Here is a 13,370-nt window from a genome sequence, read left to right as displayed (position 1 = left end):
TCCTGTCTCTGTGTTTGTGTTCTGCACCAGATAGGACTGTTTCGGTTTGCCACATTTTGTTATTTTGTTCGTTGTAAGTGTTCACTGTTTTCGTTTAATTAAACATGTTGAGCACTGGCTACGCTGCGTGTGGGTCCGATCCCTGTTTCACCCCCTCTTCTAGTGAAGAGAGGGAAGGCTGCCGTTACATTAACACAATAAAATAACAATAACGAGGCTATATACAGGGGGTACCGGTACCGGGTCAGTGTGTGGGGGTACAGGTTAGTTGAGGTAATTTGTACATGTAGGTGGGGTAAAGTGACTATGCATAGATAATAAACAGCGACCTGACCACTTCCGTATTGAGGGAGTCACTGGTACTTCCTGCTTTAGTTTTTGCTTGTTACCAGGAGGATATAATTGTGGTCAGATTTGCTAAATGGAGGGCAGGTGAGAGCTTTGTATGCATTTCTGTGTGTGGATTAAAGGTGGTCTAGGATTTTTTCCCCCCCTGGTTGCACATGTGACATGCTGGTAAAATGTTTGTAAAACTGATTTAAGTTTGCCTGCATTAAAGTCCCCGGCCACAAGGAGCGCCACTTCTGGGTGAGCATTTTCTTCTTTGCTTCTGGCCTTATAGAGTTGGTTGAGAGCGGTCTTAGTGCCAGCATCACTTCGTGGTGGTAAATAGACGGCTACGAATAATGCAGATGAGAACTCTCTTCGTAGATAGTGTGGTCTACAGTTTATCATGAGGTACTCTACCTCAGGCGAGCAATACCTCGAGACTTCTTTAATATTAGACATCGCGCACCAGCTGTTATTCACAAAATGACAGTCCGCGGTGAGTAATCGCTTTTCTGATGTCCAGAAGTTATTTTCGGTCATAAGAGACGGTGGCAGCAACATTATGTACACAATAAGTTAAATAAGTTACACAAAACGCAAAAAATATATAATTGCACAATTGGTTAGGAGAATGTAAAAAGTCAGACATGTTCTTCGGCGCCATCTTGTATATTTAAAGACGAGTTGTGTCTGTCTGGTGTGACAATTCTAAAAGCCTTTGTGCAGTTACCTGGCCACCTTGTCGTGGCAGATGGCTCCATTTAGGCAGGACTCGCTGACACACTTGTCAATGTCCACCTCGCAGTCTGTTCCCTCAAACCTAGGCAGACACTCGCAGGAGTAAAGACCAATGAAGTCATGGCAGGTGTCTTCATTGCGACAATGGTTGGAATCGCACTCGTCTAAAAAGGAGAGTATGAGTTATAGAAAGAGTGGGAGAATGTGTGATGATGAATGAGAAACAAAGCACCTCAGAGTAGGAGTGAGTGAGGAACTGTACATCAGGTTATATTAGGAAAGAACATACAGTGCCTAATGAAAGTCTACATACCCCCTTTGCACAGCTGTCACATTTTGCTGCCCAAATCCCTATTTATATTTAATTTTAAGTTAGATTTTTTCCCCCTACAGATCTTCAGATAAACAGATAAAACCCTCTGTATTTTCAAGTAATGTGGCAGGAACTGGTGAGTTTGTCAGGATCAAAATTAATATGAAAGGAGCAAAGCCCAGGTAAAAAGTTAGAGGAAAACCTGCCTCAGTCATCTGAATAGTAGGTTTATTTTTCAGTGGGACTATTAAACACATTTCAATGCCAAAGACACACCAGAATGGCTTTCCAAGAGGTGTTAAGTGTTCCTGAGGGGTTCAGTCTCAGTCCTGACTTAAATCTGCTAGAAAGTCAGCGACGATGTTTGAATATTGCTGTCTATCAAATATTCCCAACCACATTTACTGAGCTTCAGCAATTTTGACAAATACAATGGACATATGTTGACCTAAGAGTAGTGCAGAGTTTGGTGGAAGTACCTTTGGCAGCAGTTACAGCTATAAATCATTTTGGATAATATTCTGTCAAGTATTAATTCTGTCAAGTATTAAGACATACGCAATCAAGACATCTTTGTTTTACATTTTTATTTATTTAGAAAATGTCCTATACTTTTTCTTTCACTTGTGTAGCAGGCTTCATAGATCTGTAGGATTAGTTTGATTGTAATCTCTTTTTAGATTTACATTTTAAGGCAACAAATTGTGACAACTGTGCAAGGGGTGTGCAAACTTTCACAAGGCTCTCTATCTTCGACAGACTTGAAAGCATTTAAATCCCAGCACTTCGCCACTGTCTCTGTTTGTCAATAACTAATCTCTGGTCTTAGGATAATACTGAAAGAAAGCATAGTGAACAGTAAATACAAGAGTAGCCAATTTGTACTCTATCTGGTGTTTGTTTCTCTGACTAGAAATAGGCAGTAGCATGGAGTCTGCTTTTGGATGCCTCTAGATAGCACAGTTGATAATATAAAGATGCCTAGTTCATCATTTTAACCCATTCCTTGAAAATCTCCATCGGCACTGCTATGCTGACAAAGGAATGCATTACTGCTGACCTTTCCTAACCCATTAGAGATAAGGATGAAGCCCCTAGACAGACCAGGCCTGCTGAGAAAATAAAGGAGTGTAAGAAAATAAGTATACAAGAGGTGGAGTGTTTTCTCTCACACAGCGGGAGACCTATCCACAGGAGCCAAACTGAAGCTAAGGCTTACACTTAAACCAAACTTACACTTAGTAAGATGGTACAGTTAGTAAGGTACAGTTAGTAAGATGACATCTCCAACAACAGGACAATATCAACATAATCATTCAACTCTGCCAAAACTCATTAGCTCTGCACAATTTGCACCATTCTTTTTGGCACGCCCACATTGATTAATATGAAATCGTCCCGCTGTGTATGATGATGTCATTTTGCTTAGTGCACCTTTAATGTGAACAAAGTATGGCATAGTGAATGAAGTACAGTGGTTCTTCCTTCAAAAGTTATGAGTTTATGTCGTGACCGTTTGTGGAAGATGGTGGCATTCTGTCATTGCACCACACTATCACAAGGGGGAGTTAGAACGCTGATCGATCGGTAGTCTGAACTGTGGTAATTAATGGAGAAGTTTTCAGTCTGAGAGTTTATTTTCTCTGGCACTAGAGTCCTGCATCAGGCAACAACAACAAAAACAGTCGGTGGTCCTGGAGTTGAGAGAGAACTTGGGTAAATACAATGGGGGAATTTCACTTGACATGTGGACTGACGATTTTCCAAAAAATAGGCACGGTGGGTTTTTGGTTTATCTCCCTCTAAAAACAGAAATAAATAATTATAAATAACAAACTGTCTTTCTTTACAAATTAGTAAGAATGTCTCCCCCCATGTTCAAGAATGGCCTTTTTCCCTTTATTCAGATTACAATCGCTCACTTTTGGTTATTTGTAACGAAATAATCTCCAAAATATCGTTATTCTTTTAAACAAAGCGATTATTATTATTATTATTAACCCTGCATTATAATTATATAAAAGCCCATTAGATATTCTCACAGATCAGATTTGCTCTAGCGAAAAATGCCCCTTAATTTAGAATCCTCCAATCCTCTAAACGTAATTTTTGGCGGAGAGTCACGTCACTGGCAGAGAGTCACTGGCTGAGTTGAAGAGGGCGAAAAACGAGATGGAGTAACAATCCATGCCAGGCAGACATGCAGATGATTATTTCAACTACATTTTACTTGCAACAAGTTCGATTGGGTTTAAATCAGGAGACCTACATGTAGAGATTTTGAAAATATTTTTAGATATACTGTAGGTCTACAGTAGGCGACATGAGTCTCATTAGTGTTGAGTATTGTGCTGTTAAAAATGTTGTAGGTCTTATTTATTTATTTTTATTTAACCTTTATTTTACTAGATAAAGGTCTACTTACTCTGCTGGCATCTTGACCCAGTTTATGGCCTCATTTCCAATGCAAACCATAATGAATTATTATGGTAATAAATGGAAGAGGCAAGTGGAACGGGGAAAAGTAAGGAACTTCTGTCGGCCCTGGAGTTCTTTTGAAAACACGTTTTCACAAGGGCTATTTGCAGGACAATAGACATGATGTGGTCCCAAATATACCTCTCTGACATAGGGTCCAGCATATCTGTTGATGATGAACGGTCTCGGGCTGATTCCGGTGTGAGTTATCTGGCCCAAATGTATTACTTGGGGCTTGGACCGATTCCGGTGTGAGTTATCTGGCCCAAATGTATTACTCGGGTCGATTGTGGCTACTCTCTGGCAGATGATTACAAGGGCTGTTTTATATAATTAACATATTTTCTAATTGTTTCTGTGATTATAAAATACAATTAACATTTAAATTAAATTATTTTAGAGTCCTGTTTAAGTAGTATTTTAGTATTTTGATACTTTGTGCAAGGCAATTGATCAGGATTAAAAACTTTGTGGATGGGTCCTCCCGAGTGGCGCAGAGGTCTAAGACACTGCATCACAGTGCTTTGCTACAGATTCTGGTTCGATACCTGTGCCGGCTGTGACTGGGAGACCCATGAGGCGACGCACAATTGGCCCAGCATTGTCCGGGTTAGTGGAGGGTTTGGCCGGCCGGCCGGGCGTTGGGCTTTTGGTTTCTCTCTCTCTAAAAACACGGAGAGAAAACAAGAGTAGCAGGCTGTGAATTCTGCAAACAACGTTTCTAGGATGGGATATTAGCAGGACAATAGACTCTTCAACCTTTAAAAAGGATAGTCTATGTCAGATCAAGCATATACTGTACAGTATTTATGCTTTCATTAATAAAATAATGATAAAAATACTCTTTCAAAATGCAGATGTTTATTTCAACTATCAGCAGGACAATAGGGAATAAATATCACTGAATGACAAAGCATGGGAACTAGACTTGATAAATCAATCAGATTTCTATTTGGAAATGTTAGGATAATTTTGCTCTTCACTCGCAGTCCCTTAGTAGCCTAGGCCTACTCCCGGCCGGTCCACACAAGTTTCTTCAACTGTCTTCTGTCTGTGATTAGAGCGATGTTGATTGCCTTTACAGATCGCTCATTATCTTCAACCATCATATGTTTATTTCGTGGATCCATAACGAATTACTATGGGTATAAATATCACTGAATGACCTGTGGTCAACTATTTCAGCACCGTTTTGCGCTAATCTGAGACCTGCATGGAGACTTGTCTTGATAAAGAAATCAATGAGATTCAAAACAAGAGGTCATACATCAAATCAAATCCAATTTTATTTGTCACATACACATGGTTAGCAGATGTTAATGCAAGTGTAGCGAAATGCTTGTGCTTCTAGTTCCGACAATGCAGTAGTAACCAACGAGTAATCTAACCTAACAATTCCACAACTACTACCTTATACACACAAGTGTAAAGGGATAAAGAATATGTACATAAAGATATATGAATGAGTGATGGTACAGAACGGCATAGGCAAGATGCAGTAGATGGTATCGAGTATTGTATATACATATGAGATGAGTAATGTAGGGTATGTAAACATAAACGTGGCATAGTTTAAAGTGGCTAGTGATACATGTATTACATAAAGATGGCAAGATGCAGTAGATGGTATAGAGTACAGTATATACATATGAGATGAGTAATGTAGGGTATGTAAACATTATATTAATGGTTAATGTTCTGGAATTTTAAAAATTATTATAATAATTATATATATATGTCTTAACAAGCCTTTCCATAAGTCTACTAAAGTTTCTTCTGACTGTGATTAGAGCGACGTTGATTGTCTTTGCCGATCGCTCATCATCTTCAACCATCAGTGAGTCCATCTTACAGAGTCCACCAAATACCAAATGCATTGTTTTAAGTACTCTAAAACCAGATTTGCCGCAACAAAAAAATGCATCAACCCCTACAAACATTTACATTTTTATTAACCCTGCATTATAATTGTAATGCAGATGTTTATTTCGTTATGGATCCATCACGAATTACTAGTGGAATAAATATCACTGAATGACGTGGTCAACTATTTCAGCACCGTTTCTGCCATCCATGCAGATTGCCCCATTCTGGCAAGGGTGCGATGCACACTCGTCCACGTCCTCTTCACAAGGATCCCCTTCGAACCCCAGCGCACAGTGGCACTCGAATCCAAGTCCCATTGTTCAGAGACGGCTCGTCAATGCAGTCGGTCACTTGCTCTTGGCAGTCCTCTCCTCCGTAGCTGGGCGGACATCAGCAGAAGTAGCCGTTGACCTGGTTGTTGCACTTTGTATGGGGCTCAAAGCAAGGGTTGCTATGGCACTCGTCCACTTCCTCAGTGCAGTTGTCCCCGGTGAATCCTTTGGGGCAGACACAGTGGTATTTGGACATGCCAGGGGTGCTAGTGCAGTCTGAGCAGGCAGCGAAAAAGCATACATCATATAGTTTGTCGCAGTCTTTGCCCATGTAGCGGACCTCGTCGCGAGGAGAGCAGAGGTACGCGTAGTTATCCATGGTGTCCACACAGGTGAAACCATTCTGGCAGGGCCCAAACAAGCACTTGCTGCTGGTTGCCGTGAAGAATATCCCTGAGGAGAAGAATAGGAGATAGGTTATTGTTGTGCAATATTATGGACAGTTCTGGATGGCAGCAATGCTTGATTGAAACATTATACAGTATAATAATACCCGAATACAGTTGAGATGCCATAACAAGTCATTACAACTTTTATTTGTCATTGTCACATTTGAGAGCCGTTTACATGTTTGGAGGGATAAGTTGGTGTGATGGTCTGTTATGATATTGTTATGACATCATGATATGGGGTGACGCCAGTACACTTCTGTGCTAGCACTGTGATGGCACAATGTTGTATATTGAGTGCCACTCTTAATGCGAATCACAACCAGCTTTGGTCCAGATTGTAAGTCATTTGGTTTTGATACAAAAACATTGGCAATAACAATAAATATTATTGTTATATATACAGAAACAGGCAAAAGTTTGGACACACCAACTCATTCAAGGGTTTTTCTTTATTTTTACAATTTTTCTATATTGTAGAATAATAGTGAAGACATCAAAACTATGAAATAACACCTTTTGGAATCATGTACAGTAGTAACCAAAAAAGTGTTAAACAAATCAAAATATATTTTACACTTTAGATTCTTCAAAATAGCCACCCTTTGCCTTGATGACAACGCTCTTAGCCCTATGGGTATGTTCAATATGTCTGGCTGTCACGCCCTGGCCTTAGTTATCTTTGTTTTCTTTATTATTTTAGTTAGGTCAGGGTGTGACATGGGGGATGTTTGTGTGTTTTTGTCTAGTCAAGGGTGTTTGTATTGTCTATGGGGTTTTGGTAGAGTTGATGGGGTTGTGTTCAGTGTAGGTGTTTAGGTATGTCTATGGTTGCCTGAGTGGTTCTCAATCAGAGACAGCTGTCTATCGTTGTCTCTGATTGGGAGCCATATTTAAGGTAACCATAGGCATTAGGCAGGTTGTGGGTAATTGTCTATGTCTAAACGTTAGTAGCTTGTGTCTGCACTTTCGTTTTGTAGCTTCACAGTCGTTTTTTGTTAGTTTGTAAAATTGTTTCGTTTCGTGTTCATCTTCTCTCAATAAAAAGGAAGATGTATTCGTATCACGCTGCGCCTTGGTCCACTCTTTCACCAGAAGACGATTGTGACACTGGCGGTCCACACATCACAGACCCATCGACTTGAATTGGGACATATGTTCTAGTGATTCTATTTCTATGGTGATCCGTGCCCTTTATCCCAGCACAGGAAGTGCATCGCTATGCTCAGTACTACACACATTCTGCTCGATTCAATCCGCATTGTGCATTTCAGAAAGTATTCAAAACCCTTGACGTTACGTTACAGCCTTGTTCTACAATGGATTCAATGTTTTACCTCTACACACAATACCCCATAACGACAAAGCACAGACAGATATTTACACATTTTTACAAATATATAACTTAAAACTGAAATATCACATACACAACAAGCCCATTTTCATTGGTTTTGTTTTACACAGATAGTTTAGAGCTTATTGACAGACAGTTAATTAACGGACATCTGGCATTAGCTGTAAAAAAAGTGTCCCCCAGTGTCATTCAAACATACTTTTTATTATGTTTTATTTTGACTTTATTTTTTACTTTTATCTTTGACCATCATTCTATCTCCCGCACAGCAACTCCACTCCCACTTGTCTCCAATTCCACATCCCAACCCTCAGTTTCCCTCAGCCCATCCCACCTATCTCTGCTGGCCACCCTCTTGGGTAGATATATGCCAGCAACATATATCTTACAAACATGCTGTGATGTTTGACGTATAATTTCAATCTATCTAATCGAATAGAATCCATAGATTGCGAGTTGAAGATAAATACTTTTACTAGGAATATTAGTATATTAGTAATTGACTGACCGGGTCTCTCCAGATCTCCTAACAGTATTATTTCTAGGGTCAATTTTAGATCATTGCTATGCATTTTCAGCCATTCCTGAACCTGAGACCAGAAACAGGCTACCTGAGGGCAATACCAAAACAAATGGTCTATTGATTCTGTATCCTCACAACAAAATCTGCAGAGCTTCGATGATTTTATGCCCCAAATATTCAACATTTTGTTGGTGGCAAAAATTCTATATAATAATTCTAGCTGAAAAGCACGAAGTCTTGAATCTTGCATTGTTTTATATATGAACTCACACACTCTGTACCATGGAATTGGTACATCAAAAATCTCTTCCCAACTATTTTGCAATCTGTATGGCAGTTGTCAACATCCTGGTCCTCAAATGAAACTGGTATACTTTCCTATTTATGCTATTTTTATTCCTCTGCCAGTTTTGATGTTTAATATTGGGCAGACAGACCCGTTCTCTACCTCCTCCCGCTGCCACCTGCCTCCTCCATTTTTGGGGTAATGATGTAATCAATTGGTTGTACTTTTGGATTGAGCAGACCTTCCTGTAGAATTCTGATAACTCCATGAAAGACATAACTCTACCATTCCAATTTACAATATCATTTAAGAACAAAATACCCTTTTCAAACATCTTTCCTTTAAATACAGGTATTTTATCAACCAGCACATTTGAGTTCAGCCATAATATTTATTGTAATATTAGTTATATCTTTCAGGGGGGTAAAATTGAAATTGTAGCCAGCTCTGCAATGCTTGTTTGAAAAAGAGAGATACTTTGGAAAAAAAGTACAATTTTCAATTAATCGAAAATGAGACATGGCAATCTGCACAAAGGCAAAAAGGCCATTTTTAAACAATGGATGAGCTTTTCTTAGTAATCTACTTGAGAACCATTTAGGGTTCATATTAAAACTTTTGAATAAGTGAAGCTTTTTGAAAGAGAGGTTTAGTGCTTTTATATTTAATAATCTCAACCCACGTAATTCATATTCATTATATAGATAGGCACACTTTATTTTGTCTGGTTTAGCGTCGCAGATAAAGCAAAATATTTTTTGCTCATATGATTTGTAAAGCGAATCATCAGGACTAGGCAGCGCCATAAGTAAGTGGGTAAAATGAGATATGACTAATGAGTTAATCAGGGCAATTTTTCCATAAATAGCCAGGTATTTACCTCTCTTAATATAAAACTTGAGTCATTGGCATACATGGACACCTTTGTTTTTAAGCCTTGGATTTCTAATCCTCTAATGTTGTTACTGGATCTGATTTTAATAGCTAGCATTTCGATGGCCATAATGAATAGACATGGTGACAGTGGACACCATTGTTTAACTCATCTTGACAATTCAAAACTCTCTGAGACGTAACCACAATTTACTATTTTACACCTGGGGTTGCTATACATTACTTTTACCCATTTTATAAGAGAATCACCGAAATTGAAAAAATCCAGTCTTACTTTATTAAATGCATTTTCAAAACCTGCTATAATACCAGGCCTGGCTTCTTATATGTTTCATGATGTTCTATTATTTCTAATAGTTGTCGTATATTATCTCCAATGTATCGTCCATGTAAAAAACCTCTGATCAGGATGAACAATACCTGGTAAAAATCCTTTTAATTCTGAGTGCTATGCATTTCGCTAGTATTTTTGCATCACAACATTGCAGTGTAAGGGGCGTCCAGTTTTTAAGATAGACTGGGTCTTTATATTTGCCATCTGGGTCTTGTTTTAATAACAGAGAAATCAGACCTTCCTGCTGAGTACCTGACAGACTACCATTTCTATAGGAGTAGTTAAAACAATCGAACAATGGAGCTTTCAGTATATTGAAAAAGGCTTGATATATCTCTACCTGTATGCCATCAAGCCCTGTTGTTTTTCCAGACTGAAAGGATTTAATAGCCTCAAAGTTCTTCCTCTGTAATTTTACCTTCACACTGATCTTTCTGTACATTTGTTAATTTTCCATTTTATATATTATTTGGAAAGAATTCCTTACCGTAATCTTCATTCAGTGGGAGAGGATGAGACTGCTGAGAGAACTGCTGCCTAAAATAATTAGCTTCCTCTTTTAAAATATTTGGAGAATCATAGATGACTCCGTCTTCAGTAACGAGTTTCTGCAAATTATTTTTGTTAGCGTTCCTGTATTGGAGATTCAGGAAGAATGTTGTGCATTTTTCTCCATATTCCATCCAGTTTGCTTTATTTTTGTAATAGATTACATTAGATCGTTCTTGAATAAGTTCCTCAAGTTCTTTTTGTTTTTCCTCTAACTTATTTTGTATCTCTGTAGTATCGTTTTTAATGCTATCTACCTGTACTATTAGTTCATGGATTTCCCTTATTAGTCTTGTCTCTTTAGCCAGAAACTGCTTTTTTATTATTGAAGAATATTGAATTGAATGACCTCTGAAGGTACATTTAAAGGTTTCCCAAACAATAAGGGGATTTGCTGAACCTATATTATACTGGCAAAATTCAGTTATAAATTATTTTGTCTTAGTTAAAAATAAGTTGTCCTCCAGCAAACTTTGATTACATTCCAATATCCCCGTCCACGTGGAAATTCTATAAGAGTTATGTGAAGGCCAATTAGATGATGATCCGATCGCATTCTGTCACCTTTTCCAAACTTTTTTAACCTTTGATGCAAGAGAGAAAGAGACAAGAAAGTAGTCAAGACGACTAGCTTGATTAAGTCTCCTCCATGTATATCTCACTAGGTCGGGGTTTTTTAGTCTCCAAATATCCACTATTTCTAATGTGTCCATAATATTTGTGATTTCCTTAAGGGCACAGTGACGGTAATTTGTAGAGTGATTACCTTTACGGTCCATTGAGGTACTTAACACTGTGTTATAGTCTCCTACCATAATGTGCCCGTCAGTTTTAATTCAATGGAACTTCCTCCACTGTATTGAAAACATGGTATTAGAGAGGCAGCCATTCAGATCTATATGGAGCAGGTGAACATGTGGTACGGAGAGAGTCACTTTGGAATGTGAACGCCATAGACTCACCCTACTGAAACTAAGTCACCATTATGGCTTTGCCAAAATGTCCATCAGTCTAGATATATAGTGCCTTTGGAAAGTATTCAGACCGCTTGACTTTTTCCACATTTTGTTACATTACAGCCTTATTCTAAAATGTATTAAATAGTTTTTTTCCTCATCAATCTACACACAATACCCCATAATGACAAAGCCAAAACAGATTTTTAATTTTGGTAATTTATAATAATAAAAATAAAAAAATATCACATTTACATAAGTATTCAGACCCTTTACTCAGTACTTTGTTGAAGCACCATTGGCAGTGATTACAGCATCAAGTAATCTTAGGTATAACGCAACAAACTTGGCACACCTGTATTTGGGGAATTTTTCCCATTCTTCTCTGAAGATCCTCTCAAGCTCTGTCAATTTGGATGGGGAGCGTTGCTGCACAGCTATTTTCAGGTCTTTCCAGACATGTTCGTTTGGGTTCAAGTCCGGGCTCTGGCTGGAATAGCTGTGCAGCAAAGCTCATCTTTGCCTCAATCCTGAATAGACTCCCAGTCCTTGCCGCTGAAAAACATCACCACAGCATGATGCTGCCACCACCATCCTTCACTGTAGGGATGGTGCCACATTTTCTCCTGATGGTTTCAGGCCAAAGAGTTCAATCTTGGTTTTATCAGACCAGAGAATTTTGTTTCTCATGGTCTGAGATTCCTTTAGGTGCCTTTTGGCTCCGGCTTGGCCACTCTACCATAATGGCCTGATTGGTGGAGAGCTGCAGAGATGGTTGTCCTTCTGAAAGGTTCTTCCATCTCCACAGAGGAACTTTAGAGCTCTGTCAGAGTGACCATCAGGTTCTTGGTCACCTCCCTGACCAAGGCCCTTCTCCCCCGATTGCTTAGTTTGGCCGGGCGGCCAGCTCTAGGAAGAGTCATGGTCGTTCCAAACTTCTTCCATGTAAGGATGATGGAGGCCACTGTGTTCTTGGGGACCTTCAATGCTGCAGATTTTTTTTGTACCTTTTCCCAGATCTGTGCCTCGACACAATCATGTCTCGGAGCACTGTCAAATGTGGGACCTTTATATAGACAGGTGTGTGCCTTTCCAAATCATGTCCAATCACTTGAGTTTACCATAGGTGGACTCCAATCAAGTTATAGAAAGGTCTCAAGGATGATCAATGGAAACAGGATGCACCTGGACTTATTTGGGATGGACTGACGTGACAACTACAGGCTGTTTGGAAAAAATTCAGGGTGGTGATATATTCACTTTGGAAAGAGTTTTCTATCTGTGATTTGGGGAGGATGTCTTTGTTACAACTCCTTGTTAAGGCCTGCGATTATTGCAAGTTATCAGCATGGTTCTGTCCTCCAACCTAGCAGTATGGGAATCCAGAATTTAGACACCATAACATGGGGGCTAGGCTTGGGACTTGGTTATCCGTAGTACATTATATGAAATACAAACCTAATTTGACAATGGAACCTCATGATAAAATCCATGATAAAGTCCCCTATTGTGAGACCATCTAATCAAAGTCGGTGTTATTTTCAGGCCAAGAGAAATCCCTTGATCAGCTTATCGCCAAGCTGAACGCTCTGTCACAACAGGCAGAGCTTACGGCTAGATCTGTAGCGTAAAGACATCTACAAAAGTAAATAGCTCAGCGATAAGCAAGCAGCGTCCAAAAGGTTCTAACGAGACTCAAAGAGAAGCCACAGGGTGCTTCCTGGGGTCTCTACAGGCTATTGTGTTTTTCATTCATTCTACTGTCTAGAGCAGCCACACACACTCTTTCATACACATTTACACACCTGACACTGGCAACCCTTGGATACCGGAAAGCATTTAGGAATTCCTTTCTTGCGCGTGCATGTGTGTGCATTCTACCCCCGAGTCTGGGAAAGTGACCGGTAAACACATGACTTCCACCAAAACTCCCCCAAAAAGTGTCCAGCAGATTGGGGTTGCCATGGCAGCACCAAAAGTTATGCAGGGGCCTTCGGGAGGGCCAGCGACCTCTCCTGACAACCTCCT

The 13,370-nt window shown here is 39.4% G+C and overlaps 1 pseudogene; it reads right to left on the bottom strand.

Annotated features, from left to right (window-relative positions):
• Window positions 1-13,370, bottom strand: part of LOC139551679 (fibropellin-1-like) — a 54,522-nt pseudogene that overhangs the window by 16,879 nt on the left and 24,273 nt on the right.

Source organism: Salvelinus alpinus, chromosome 24, assembly GCF_045679555.1.
Source record: "Salvelinus alpinus chromosome 24, SLU_Salpinus.1, whole genome shotgun sequence".
Classification (NCBI taxonomy): domain Eukaryota; kingdom Metazoa; phylum Chordata; class Actinopteri; order Salmoniformes; family Salmonidae; genus Salvelinus; species Salvelinus alpinus.
The sequence above is the reverse complement of the archived record's forward strand: the minus strand, read 5'-3'. Positions and strand labels throughout refer to the sequence as shown.